Below are 14,784 nucleotides of genomic sequence, written 5' to 3'. Positions count from 1 at the left end.
GAAGCTAAAGACATTGAGCTCCTAAATTGTGATGACTCTTCTTTGCTGATGGAAGCAGCCTCCCCATTCTCAGTGGTATCAGCCATTCCACCTCCATCTGAGGAGAGAAACTGCATTGATTGAGGAACATATAATGGCCTCCCCTGAGGCAGCTGGCATGCAAGACAATGATGAGTCTCCACAGGACCCACTCCCACCATGCTTCACTGCTTCTAGACATATACCTAGACTCAAGTCCCCACAGGCCCCTCAAGATGAGGTACAAAGTGTGACCCATGAGAAGGTGCATTACACTCCAAGAGCACTACTTGATTTTCTAATTTGTACAGACAGAAATCCAGGAATGGATACTAAGGATGTAGGATAATGGTGGAAAGAACATAAAGTTGAATCAGGCTGAACTTAATGACATGGGCTCACTAAGCAGAGATTCTGCATTTAATGTTGCAGCGTGGGGAGTTAGAAAAGGCTCTAACTTTTTGTTTGGTTGTCTGAAACAAAGACCAAAAGGTGGCCCGTGGTGAGGGAATTAGAAATGCCAGATTGGCCTTATTTTAATGTAGAAGAAGGGATGCAAAGGCTTAGGGAAACTGGAGCCATAGAGTGCATTTGTCATTTAAGACTTACTCACCCATAATGGGAGGGTTCAGAAGACATACCTTTCACCAATACTGTGAGATATCAATTTTGGAGGGGAGTTCCAGCATGCTTGAAGAGCTCTGAGATCACTCTTTCCTGTAGGCCAGAACTTACTGTGGCACTGAAATCGCTCAATTGGAAAGCTAATTGCAGTGGGGGTAATCGGATCTCAGGATGGCCAGAGGTGGCACTCAACTACCAAAGGCAAGGTTAGGGTGTAACCTTAAGGAACAGCAGGGCCAAAAGAGCAACCAGAATTGTCTGACTCCTGCAGACTTATTGCTATGGCTAGTTTATCGTGGTGTTCCTAGAACTGAAATGGATAGGAAATCTTCTCAATTCTTACTTGATTTGTATAAGCAGAAAAGTTCTAGATCAAGTGGACAAAAGTCTAATCTGAATAATAAAAACAGATAATCATGGCCCTTCAATCAATTGAGCCAGTTTAAAGACCCAGAAGCTCTTGAATAAATGGGAGGCCAGGTCCCCTGAGGAAAGTCCCTAGTATACTACCAAAAATGCCTACTGTTAATCTTTCTTCCAGTCTTTCCCAAAGGGACTTTTGGCCTTTTGCCTGGGTAACTGTATATTCAGGGAAGGGAATAATCAGACATTTTGTGGGCTACTGTACACTGTCTCTGAAGGGACACTAATTCCAGGAGACTTAAAATGTCACGATGGCCCACCAATCAGAGTACAGAATCATGAAAGTCAGGTGATCAATGGAGTATTGTCTCAGGTCTGTCTCTCGGCAGGACCAGTTGGTTCCCAAGCCCATCCTGTGGTTATTTCCCCAGTTCAGAATCATAACTGTATCAGATACACTCACCAGGTGGCGGAATCTCCACTTTGGTTTTGTGACCTATGGAATGGTGTTATTATAGTGCAAAAGGCCAAGTAGAACTGCCTCTATCTAGGAAAATAGTAAACCAAAAGTGATACTGAAACCCCAAAGAGATTGCAGACGTTCATGCCAGCACCAAGGATTTGAAGAATGCAGAGGTGGTGATTCCCACCACACCCCCATTCAACTTGCCTATTTGCCCTGTACAGAAGACACATGGATCTTGGAGAACGACAGTGGATTGTCATAAACTTAGCCATGTGGTGACTCCAGTTGCAGGTCCTGTACCAGATGTGGTATCATTGCCTAAGCAAATGAATACATCCCCTGTTACCTGATATGCAGCTGTTAATCTGGCAAATGCTTTTTTTCCCCATGCAACCATCAGACATATTTTGCTTTCAGCTGACAAGACCAGCTATGTACCTCAGGAGTATATCAGTCCTCCAGCACTATGTCTAATGTGTTTCACTGGAATCTTAATTGCCTTTCCATTCTACAAGATACCACAATGGTCCATTACATTGATGACATTATGCTCATCAGACCTACTAAGTAAGAAGTAGCAACTACTCTAGACCTATAGGTAAGACATTTGAGTGTTAGAAGGTGGGAAATAAATCTGACAAAATTTCAGGGGTCTTCTATTTCAGTGAAATTTCTAGGGGTCTAGTATTGTGGAGCATGTTGAGATATCCCTTCTAAGGTGAAGGATAAGTTGTTGCATCTGGCCCCTCCATAACCGAAAAAGAAACACAAAGCCTAGTGGGCCCCTTTGGATTTTGAAGGCAACATATTCCTGATTTGGGTTTGTTATTCTGTCTCATTTAATGAGTGACTCAAAAAACTGCTAGTTTTGAGTGGGCCCCAGAATAAGAGAAGGCTTTATGTAATCAACCTGCCACTAGGTAGATAGTTAGTGGTCCCCACTCCTGCTACACTACCTTCTTTCTCCCAGCCTGCACCTATGGCCTCATTGGTGATCAATTGACAATGGAAGAGAAGACTCGGTCCTCATTTATAGATGGTTCTACATGATATGCAAGCACCACCCAGAAGTGGACAGCTGCAACACCACAGCCCCTCTGGGGCATCCTGAATGACAGTGGCAAGGGAAAATCCTCCCAGCAGGCAGCACTTCCAGCACTTCACCTAGTTGTTCACTTTCCTTGGAAGGAGAATTGGCCAGACAGGTAGTTATTACCATTTCACGGGCTGTGGCCAATGGTTTGGCTGTTTGGTCAGGGACTTGGAGGGAACATGATTGGAAAATTGGCAACAAGGATATTTGGTAAAGACATATGTGGACAGATCTCTCTAAATCTACCAACAAAAACCGTGAAGATATTTGTGTCTCATGTGAGCGTTCACCAATCGTGACCTCAGCAGAGCAGGATTTTAATAATCAAGTGGATAGGATGATGTTCTGTCATCCTCTTTCCCCAGCCACCCCTGTCATTGCCCAAAGGGCTCATAAACAAAGTCCCCATTCTGGTAACCTGTTTTTTTCCTGTATCTTTGAGTCTGTTTCTGTATTACTACATATAAATTATAAATTATATTATCCACATATCCCATACTGTTTTCCATATGGCTGCACCAATTTACATTCCCACCAACAGTGTACAAAGGTTCCCTTTTTCCACATCCTCACCAAGACTTGTTATTTTTTGTCTTTTTGACAAGTGTGAGGTATGAGGTGGGATCCATTCTGACAGGTGTGAAGTGGTATCTCATTGTGATTTTGATTTGCATTTCCCTGATGATTAGTGATGTTTAGCATCTCTTCATGTGCCTCTTGGCCCTCTTTGTGTCTTCTTTGGAAAAATGTCTACTCATTTTTAATCAGGTTGTCATTTTTTGGTATTAAGTTGTGTTAGTAATATTTTGGATATGAACCTCTTATTGGATGTATGATTTGGAAATATCTACTCCCATTCAGTAGGTTGCCTTTTCATTTTGTTGATAATTTCCTTCACTGTGCCAAAGCTTTTTAGTCTGATGTAATCCTATTTGTTTACTTTTGCTTTTGTTGCCCTTGCCTGAGGAGACTGGTCCAAAAACATACTGCTAAGACCAATTCCAAAGAACTGCCTGGCTGTTTTCTTCTAGAAGTTTTAGGGCTTCTGGTCTGACATTCAAGTCTTTATTCCACTCTAATTTATTTTTGTAAATGGTGTGAGATGGTGGTCCAGTTTCATTCTTTTCATGTAGCTGTGTAGTTTTCCCAACATCCTTTATAGAAGAGACTGTCTTTTCCCCATTGTATATTCTTACCTCCTTTGTTGTAGATTAATTGGCCACACATACATGGGTTTATTTCTGGGCTCTAAATTCTATTTCATTGATCTATGTGTCTGTTTCTGTGCCAGTATCATACTGTTTTGCTTACTATAGCTTTGTAGTATGAAATCAGGGACCATGATACCTCCAGCCAAAAGAACTATCTTATAGGAAGTGGTTCCACCCAGAGGATGGAAGTATCTCCACTTATTAAGATCATCTTCTATGACATTTACTAGAATTTTAGTATATACTCCATGGATACACTTCCTAGACACAGTATAGAAACACAACTATATATGAAGTGTAATGCTAAACACATTACAGGCATGTGTAATTCTCACAGCCACTCGGCCCCATACATATTACTCTCAAGCTTTTCACATGAAACTGAAGATTACATAACTAGAAAATTCCAGGGGCTTTGAATAAAACCCAAGTGCATAAGCAAAGACATAGTGGCAGGTGAGAATATAAGAATATTTGGGGAGGAGGGTCATAATGATAATTGCATAATGTAACCAGTGGATTTAATTGTAACATTTACATCAATTAAAAGTTGAATATAGAGAAAAATTTTGTTTACTTTACTTTGTCTATAGCTAAGTTGGTCTTTCTTCTCACTCATTGCTACAGTCTGCAAAGGATAGGATCACATGAAATCTATTTAAAAATAATCCAAACCAAGAAAAATTTAGCTACACAATGTTTATTGAAAGCATAATGGCGTTAATATAGCATGAGATTCTTTCAAAATATGGTAAAGTGATGTTCAAATTCACCAAAATAAAAAACTAAAATATTTTTAAAAGATACATAGATATAGATATATGTTGCCTAGCAAATTCAAACATGTTTTAGTGTATTACACTAATGATCTTCACATCATAGGGCAACATATATTTTCATGTAATGTAAGTGAGACTACATTTGGTACAGTAATTTAAAGGGCAATATAAATATATGAATTAAGTTTATAAGACACCTATTAGTGAAACCCAATTGCTAAGTTTCGACCAATGCATTTTGCACACAAACGAAAATTCCACAAGCTGAGGATGACCATAGCCAAACAGAGATGTTGGGAAATATATAACAATAAGACATTATAAATAAAAAAATTTTGAATCCAAAACAGAAGTTGACAAAATGTCATTATGTAGATACAAGATATTAGGTGAATAAAAGCTGGTTACAAAATAGTATGTATATCATGATTCCATTTCTGTTTTATAATTCTATTTAACTAGGAAAATTAAAGATACACAAAATCTTTTCTGAAATTATGGGGATCAGATGTTGGTTGGAATTCAGAATGTGGGAAATTATAAAGTGATAATAGGTGCTTGCCCTGAATGAGTGTAACCCTGCATGTGAGGTCTAGGACCCTCTGGAGTAACCAGCCTTTCCCATGAATGTTCGCTATAATTGGTATGGAGCACACTCTAGCCTCACCTTAGTCTGGGTCAGATTTTGCTCCCAAATGTGCTTTGCAGCAAAATGTACACACAACAGAGTACGTTTGCAGAAAACTTTGAATTTTAGAATTGCTCAAAAAAACTGTAGAGTTGTACTGCAAATTCTAACAGTGATTATTGGCAACCGGGTTAATACAGAATCTATTACTCTCTTCGTGAATTCAAGGGATATTTCATTTACTCCTCAGAAGAGATTAAGTATTTTGAAATACCAACTGGAAATGTTGAGGCTGAAACAAAGAAATAATTAAATTAAGGACTGTGGTTTATTTCCTGTGATTGTTGATTTCCTTTCTTATATATATTCATGAGGAACAAAGGAGAAAACTAAAGTATTTAAATAGAGGCATATCAGTGTCTACCACACACATTCACAATCCTTTGGTTATAAAGTGTATATTTCACAAGCTAGCCCTTTCTGGAAAAACTCCTTTTGAGTCTGAAAATGTAAAATATCGCTCTGGTCTAACAGATTATCAAAATAATGCTTTTGCAATTCCCTATGGACAGGCCACGGTTTTTAGAACAGCTGAGCCACAGTATCTGTATCTACAGCAGTGGCACATAAAATCCTGGGAAGAAAAGGAGGGAAAAGGTGGGGTTGGGTGGAATGCCAGAAGCTAGAGAGGTGATGTGAAGGGATTATAGAAAATCGCTCCCAGGGAAGATGGTCCAAACTTTCCTACACCTGTGAGCTCAATCCCCATATTTTTCCCCCCAGAGGTGTAGCAGTACGAGAGTGATTATAACAATAATTGTAATTAACTTTTATTGAGCGTTTACATGTTGCTGGACATTGTTATAAGTCAACGCAGTTTTAACCCCACACTTAGTGGATGCTCTAATTCACTTCCCTTTTCTTTTGAGAGGAAAGGCGACTGGGAAAGTCACCAGGTTGGAGTAGGGATTGGAAGCAATCTTGCCCACCATGAAATCCAGGCATGTAGACCCCACACCATACTGGACAATTCACTGGTTTTCTCATGTCCATGACAACACTGCCTGTGCACTCCACCCAGAGCGATTGCACATCGGCTCCAGTGAACACCCTGGAAATCAGAGTTCAGGAGATTTAGAGGCAGAAGAGAAGCTTTCTAAGAAGTTTCTGAGGGTGAGAGAAACTCTGGGCCATGGGAGGCTTAAGCTTGTAGGTGAGTTTGGAGCTGGAGACACGCGGTGGAGACCGTGGCAGAGCAACATGCAGATGCCTAGAGGGTCCCTGATGTAATCCGAGTGATCGAGGGCCAGCGCGGTGGAGCAGGGTCATTTCCTGAGCTAAATGGAGTTCTCAGAGCTACGGGCCGCCTGCGTGCTGGGTGCCCTGGAAGCCCAGCGCGCCTTAGCAAATTCAACGACCCACCACACTCACCCCTGTCAGCACCCTAGAGCACAGAACACCCCACCGCGTGCCCTGAGCTCAGCAAACCAGGTGACTGAGGGTTCCGGGCGGGAACCAGCGTCAGCCACCCCTGCCCCAGCTTCTCGTCCTTTCCTAACAGCCAACCCGGGACACAAGTAAGAAAATAGGATTTGAGCATTTTCTTAAAATTTTATTTTATTAAGAAAGCTAAATATAGTTTCCCAAAGTCTATTATTAAATAAACCGAGCAGTGTTACTGTGACATCATTGTTCCAAGAGAATCATCCAGTGAATGCTCCCAGAGGAAGTCTCAGGGTTTCTGGCTCTCAAGGCTGGCGCCGTCAGCATCCGCCGGGAGTCCAAGCCACAGCGTGTGGGATCCAGTCCTGGCAGCCTTTGGAAGTCGGGTGGTGGCTCCTCTGGACAGGAGGAAGACAACTCTCTGAAGAGGCCTCATCACAGGAGGTCTCGGGCTCCAGTGGTCCCTCCCCTCGTGATGCCGGTCGAGAGAGGCTTCGGGAGCGTTCGTCGGCTGGGCTTCTCGGCGGCGGCCGCCTCTCCTGGCTGTGCCTCCTGCTTCTTCTGGGTCGCGGGGTGTCGGGTGGGGCAGGCGGCTCTGCGACCCCCTCGAGGTGCTTTTGGCTCTGGGTCCGTGTCGCGGGCAGTACTGGCGCAGAAGCCCGCAGGGAGCAGAAAATAGTTCCCGGTTGAAGTCCTGGTCCTCCCAGGAGAGGTGGCCCAGCTTAGGGTAGAAAGGCAGCGGCCAGGGCCCTGACTCCACTGAGCTTCTGGTTCCCAGAGTCTCTGGCCCCTGCGGCTCCTCTGCGGACTCCCAGGCCGGGCGCACACAGCGGGGAAAGTTGGGCTCCATCCTTTCAGCCACTGAGAGAAGGAAAATGTTCTCAGGGACCCTTCCTTCCCAATTTATACTCTCCTGGCCTTTAGGCATCCAACCAAAGGATATTAGGCTCGGCGGTGACCTCTCCTAAGGTGCAAATTGCTTCGGAAGGCAGAACCTGATGAGATTAAGCGAAAATCCAATCACTTTGGATGGAGTTTTCCGAAGTTGAATTGATTTTGTTCATTGATAGAATCAAAGTTGTTTATATTTTTAAAGAGACTGCAGCTATAGAGGCTTGGTCAAGACAAGCTATTTGGGAAGGTTAATCTTTTATAAAGAGCCTCCTTTGTGCCTAACACTTTTAGGTAACTGTATGTCCATTGATTCTCAGGACCCTTCTGCTGGAACCTACCATCAGATTTACCCAGATGACCAGAGTGAGAAGTGGCTGTCTTTGTATGAAATGACACTACTGGTCAGTGACAGAAGCCAGACTCCCACCCTGATCTTCTATTTGTCAATTTCTAAGTTAAAATAGTTTCAGAATTTTGGCCAACATGTATGAACGGGAGAGGTCAAGGTCTAGGGATCCAGATGCAGACTGGGTTCAAGCTTGGTCCATCATTTCTGTATACCATGACACTCGACTACTTACCTAGCCCCTCTGGTCCTCATATTCTCATCTGCGGATTGGAGACAAAACTTAATTTGTTACAAGGGAGATTTTATGATTAAATTGGATAACAAAGGCTAAGTAATTAGACATTCCAAGCCAGAAAATGAGTTGTTCAATTAAAATTATTAGTATTTTCATTGTCACTTTTGGTAATATGACTATGGACATAAATGTATCAGTGAATAGGAAATTTAAATGTTGTCTGTGTGTTTATCCTTGATGCTTTTTTTTTTTTTGGTATCACAACTATCGTGAAATTGCACTTCCTTACATCCTTTCTCAGATGTTTCAGACATTCAGGTATTCTGTGGGCATATGTGTCAGTGCGTCCAAGCCTAGATTTCCTTGATTAGACATTGATGTAACAAAGCCAGTTTACTTCAAATAGTTTAACAAGCATGTTTTGATCACGTGCCTTGCGCAGATGCTTGCGCTGGCTGCTGCACATACAGACTTGAAGGACTGGCTCCTGCTTTTGCAGAGCTCACATTTTAGGGGGGAACAAAGTCACAGTGAGGAGACCATGACCACAGTCAATTCTTATTCCCTGTGGTGGTTGATTCAATGCCAGGAAAGAACACCTCTAATGTTTGTGATGTCTGGCATCAAAGCCAGTCTTTTGCATGAGCTGAGGAAAAAAGACAATGTTAGAGATAAAAAGGGTAAAAAAAAAAAAAAATGAAACAGGAAAAAAGGGAAGACAATCACAATGAAAAAATAAGAAATAAGTAAATAATAAAAAAGGATGAACGTACAGACAACACAAGAGGCAGAGGGTGGTAGGAAGCTCCAATCAAGGTAGCCATAGTAGTAAGTTGAAGGGGTTCATTGGAGCAACAGGGAATCTTTAAAGCTGACTTGGAGCTTGAGATAAGGATATTCAAGACAGAAAGTTCTGCTGGGCTGGGTTTAAGGGGGGGACAGAGACTGTATAAACAACTGTGTTCCTTTTGAAGGCTCAGCATGGAGCTGAATGGCTGTGGAGGTGTAGAATCTTCCTAGAGAATTGTTTGAATCCCAGTGATAGCTAATTTCCATCAGAGAGGTTAGGGGCAGCTAGCCTGTGTTGTCGATGCAACAGAAAGAAGCCACTACAGTGAGAACCAGCAATGTGGTCAGACTGCCAATGATAATATCAGTCAACAACAAAGTGGGGGTTGCCTGACTGCAGACAAGATCTACCCAATACATATATTTGGGATATCTTAAAATTTCTTTTAATGTACAAGAGTTCCCCACCTCTTTTATTTGTCTGTTTAGTTTTTTGAAGAAAAGGGTATGTCAAGTACAATGTACCCCTCATTTTTTAAACTTTCATTCATAAACAACTTTTCTGAGCATCAAGAATAAGAAAGTTCCACTGACCCTGTGTGCCGGCATGGAGCAAGTTCATTCTTCATTATTGGGCATGTGAAACAAAAATATATACGCCAGGTAGCTGTTTTCTCAAAACTAGAAAAGGAATGATTTCAAAAAGGGAAGACAGAAAGAATATTTTACAGATTTCACAAATGATCAATGAAATTGATGTGAAATAAATGTGGATGGATTTTAGCATAAAATAGGTTCCATGTCTTTATCTACCTATGTAAAAAATAAGTTTTATTCTACTGTTATGGAAAAGGGTGGCGTAAAAGAACATAGGTTCGTGAGAAAAGTTAACAAGAACGTGGGCAGGCAGGGACTAGGTATTCCCTGGTGAGAGAGTCAGAGACAGTCTTAGTGTGGGGCAAGTGTTCTCAGGGATCCTGCTGCTGGCTGTTAGAGAACACGTTCCTTTCTGTAGGGTATTAGGATCTAGTTTTGAGGTGAGGAATCTTTGCTGACTTACAGGATTCTTATAGTTCATCATTTTGCTTTTGAGAAGTAGGTCAGAAAAATGCAGGCTCTTTAAGGGGGAGAAACACAGTGGAGTCTCTCAGCCCAGCAGGACAGGTAGGTCACAGCTGTGGAAGGGTGTGATTTCAGGGAGGGGTAGGATCTGGAGAGTCCAGGAAACCTGATTAGCACTGGTTACTGCACAGACTCAGTAAATGTTCTGATTCTAATTTGAACCCTTACTGTGCCCTCTAAGTAGACTAATTCTAAGGAGGTTCCTTTTCTCTAAAGGATCACAGGGTACTCTCAGCAATGGTAACTTTACTTCTAGCAACTTAAGCTAGAGTATAGTCCATGAATTGGATTGCCCTACTGCTTTAAATACAAGGTAGTATCTTTGAAGAAAGTAAGAGGGAAATGTGTCCAAAATAGTAATAACTGACAGTCCAGTTATTGAATCGTGTATAACATGATTTTCAGAAAGTAAATGATATTTGTTTGTTTGCATTTACATTGGTGTGATTGCATTTGTGTAAAAATAGGAATATACTCCAACTTATCAATAGTAGTTATTCATCTTTTGGGAGTTTGGGAAAAGGAGGGTGTAAATTCTATTTTCACTTTGTATTTTATTGTTCTATTTCATTTAAAAAGAAATATTCAGTATTTAGATAAATTATTTATTTAGAGACAATTTAAAAGAAATAGGATTCTAATGTCTATTCACTTCAGCTTTAATATTCTAACAACCAATATTTGTTAAAAATTTACTATAATATAAGCACTGTGCAAAAGGCTTTGTTTTTATGATGCATTTAATTAGATGCTATTATTAAGTACACTTTATAGGTAAGAAAATATTGGGATGCAGAATTTGGCATGAGGGGCTGATCAGCAAGTGTTTATCTGGGCCATGTGGTTCCCCATTGGGAAACTCCACATCTTTGTGTGTTACAGTCTCTATGTATGGTCTCTACAGCACAAGCATCCACACTCACTGTCCCATCTGGAGAGACATACTCAAAGTCACACAGCTAATGATTGTCTACACAATCTATTCACTTTACTTTTTTTAGTAAAAGAAGATGAAAATGATGTACATGTCTTGTAAGATATTGAGAAAATAGTGTGGCTTCAAAAGAGTCCCTGTCCAGAGCCAAATCCAGAGAAATGAGCCTGTACCCTGCACTGTAGTATCAAATCTAGGAAAACAAGAGGTAAATAACATGTACATTAGTAAATGTTGACCCTTATTTAGAAACCGGAATGAGAATTCTCTTGAGAAATATAAAGGATCTCTGTAAGTAGACTTTAGGTGTCTGGAGGATGGATCCTGAGAGCAGGAGCAGCCTCAACTGAAGAGTTGCTGTGGGAGTTCTTCAGTAGTGATCCCAAGAAGCTAGCTTCAGCATTTCCTGGGCCAAGTAGCAGAGCTATATCTCTCCAGGTGTGAATAGTGAGTGGATGCTTGATTTGTAGAAAGAGGGGGTGCCCTGGTGGCTGTAACACACAGAGGAGTGGGGATTCCCAATGGAGACTCTCACACCCAGGCAAAGACCTGCTGAGGAAACTATCATGCCAATATCCCTCTCCATCAAAACTGTGCAAAGGAATGTACTAGTTCCTTTCAAGTCCACAGATAAAAACTGCCAACTGCAGAAGGAAATGAATTATTAGGGAGTACGGTATTTACAGAAACCAAAATTAGATTGTTTTCAAATCAAAATTCTACTGGTCTCCTGTATTTGTGAAAATATTGAAGAATCACTTCTAAAATTTTGCTCTGAGATTTTATTCTGGAAAAAAATAGTGTGAGCTAAAGAGTTTGGCTGATGCCTGGGGCATATAATCTGAGAAGGTTAGGAAGAAAGTGTGAACATACCTTCAAACAAAAGTTAGATCTCCCTTAAAAATCCCTTTGCTACATCTCTGACCAATCTCATAATTTATTGAGTCCTTTCATATATTTGAACATTTTTAATGTCAGTAATTAAACCATTCAATCAAAACTAAATCAAAACTTCCATCTTTTTTTTCCAAATTATCTATCACGTCTGCCTGGAGATCAGCAGGCCCTTGTGGACAGAGGACTCCAAGATTGCTCTAGTCCAGATACCTTCCACTTGGGCCACAGAAAGCCACGGTTTCCCTTCCCTCTGTCCATGATTGTTAAATTTGTTCTAAATTCAGAGCCCTTGTACTTGATGTTCTGTCTTGATGTTAACTCCTTCCCCAGATTTCACATGGCTTCCTCCATGGCCTACTCTGATCTAGGTTGAAGGGATACCCCCACATCTCTGATCATTCTATTCTGGCAACCAAGATAAAAGTAGCACCCTCCTAGTTACCTTCTGTCAATTATTTATAGAACTTTCCTGATAGCACTTATCATATTTATTTGCAGGTATATTTACTGTCTGTTTCCTCCCATGAAGGTGTTAACACTTTAGGGCAGCTACCATGCCTGCTTATTGTTTGCTTTATCTCCATGACTTGATTCACTATGCACCATAATATAGGCCCTTAGTAAATATTTATGAGTGAAGAAGGAATTCATGTATACCAAATATTCTCCACTCAGGGGCTGAACAGAGGAAGGGCAAATATCACTGAAAAAGAAAAATATCATCCTTGGAAGGGTTTATTTGTTTGTCTGTTTCTTTTTGCCTCTCAGAAAACACAAGCCAACTTGCTATGACCATCTAATGCTAACAATACCCAATCACTCAGACCTGCCAAAACCACATTCAACTCCGTTTTGTTTCAGGTCACTCAAGAGGAGCACGTGTATGTGCTTCCTCTAACCAGGCCAGAATTTCTGAAGCAATTTGCACCAAAGTTTAACACCAACATCCAATTTTCAGCACCTTGGTTTCTGATAACAGAAGACTCTAAAAGTCTAAAGGTGAAAGACTCCTGCATCCCCTCTCTCTTGGCCCAAATGTATTGTTTCACTATCTAGTGGCCTGTCTTGCTGGGAGGGTTTCATTGTCTGCATGCAAGAGGCAGGGGTACTAGTTTTGCCTGCCCTTCACACAGCAGAATCCTAGGTCTGGACAACTTCTAGGGGCCTAGCCCAGGCTCTGGCAAATGCCTCAGTTCTACTGGGGGGCAAGCCACTGTGTGTGCAGGGAAATGAAGAGGACTTGGAGACTTTCTCTACACTGAGAGCAGTTTGGAAAGCTGCCTAGACCAACCTGGCTGGGACCTGATACTTGAGTTCCCCACTGAGCCAAGGTCAGCTCCAGGATAAGTGAGTGCTATAGACCACATGGATGGTTAGGACCCAGAAAAGCCAGAATACTCCAATGCCCAAATAGGTGAGGATCCCAGGACTCTTCCCTGTCTAACACTAGCTGGGCAGCTGAGCCTTGATGCTTTCTTCTTTAACTTGATTAGACCCCACCCTCCAAGTCCTGGTGTTATAGCCACCAGCCCTCCTAGTGTCCGGTCCTTGTACAATGCATTCATTTTCTTGGATATCCTTACAAAACTATGCTTTCCATTTTATCTCTAAGGGCTTCATAGTTTGGAATTGTGCAGCTATACCATAATTTGTTTTTACCTAATCATCTACTGAAAAGCATGGGATTTCTTGGTCAAAAGAGTATTCACACTAAATGTTTAATGCAAATTGCCATATTGCCATTTCCAAACATCCTTTCAAATTCATTCCTACCAGTGGTGTTTGGGACTTACACTTTCCAAATATTTACCAACTAAGGATGTCCTGAAAAAGTTTCATATATACTATTATGCAAAACAAAAATATATCTCATTGTATTAATTTGCATTTCACTGATTGTAATGAGTAATGACTTGGGTCATAACCCCCATTTCTTCCTCAGGCCCACCTATAGGCTTCTAATCCTAACTCCACCCTCCCAAAATTAATTATACTGATGGGGAATAAGGAAACAGGCTTTAGTCATTGCGTACAATTTCAGTAAGAGAAGAATCATGACAACTCTGAGTAGACCCAAAAGAAGACTTCCTTAGCATATTATTTTTTACATGGAGAGTTTTATTCATTGAAAAGCCTTTAAGTCATTCAGGAGAGGAAGAACAAAAAAACTAATGTTCCCCATCACAAAATCCTCAAGACTACTAGGCATGCAGGGCACTATGGCAGAGAAGTCCACACAGACAGAATGAGGGAGCCACTGGAGTATCTTGGGCTGCACCCAGGACATCCACTGAAAGGGGCTGTGCTGGGAGCCAGGCATAAGGCCAGGGTTCCTTTCCTTTCCCGGTTCCATCCTGTTTTCAGCAGCTTCTGGGGGCAGCCTGGGCTCCTGGGGGCAATCTCACCACAGATGTGTCTACCTCTGTTGGCGCTGGCATCCCCTGGCTGGTTCAGGTCCCTTTGGGCTGTGCGGTCTGTAGCATCTGCCTCTTCTTGAAGTGACTGTTGCTCCATCTCAGTTTCAGCCATTGGTTCTTGGACATGTGGGTCTCTATAGCATTTTTGGACCCTGTCAACTCCAGAAATATCTCTGTACCTAGTGCAAGGACGGCTCAATATCCCACATGCACCATAGTTCCCTTCCCCACAGAACTGGGAGCGTTGGCAGGAGTGGTGGCTCAGTGCAGGGATGTTATCAAGTGCCCAGGCCCAGGCCTGTATTTGGTTCAGGCCTGGAAGCATGTTGGGCTCTGGACATGCCCACCTACAAGACAGCTCCTCTAGTGTTCATGGATGGGGTTCCATAGCTGCAGCCTCCTGACCAGGCAGAGACCTGTAGCTGGTCTAGGAAAAGGGGTGAATGATTCAGTCCGGTCCTGAGTCTGCCTTTTTATAATGTTCTGTCTATTATAGGATGTCAGAAACCAAATTCAGATACC

Source organism: Equus przewalskii, chromosome 20, assembly GCF_037783145.1.
Source record: "Equus przewalskii isolate Varuska chromosome 20, EquPr2, whole genome shotgun sequence".
Taxonomy (NCBI): domain Eukaryota; kingdom Metazoa; phylum Chordata; class Mammalia; order Perissodactyla; family Equidae; genus Equus; species Equus przewalskii.
The sequence above is the reverse complement of the archived record's forward strand: the minus strand, read 5'-3'. Positions refer to the sequence as shown.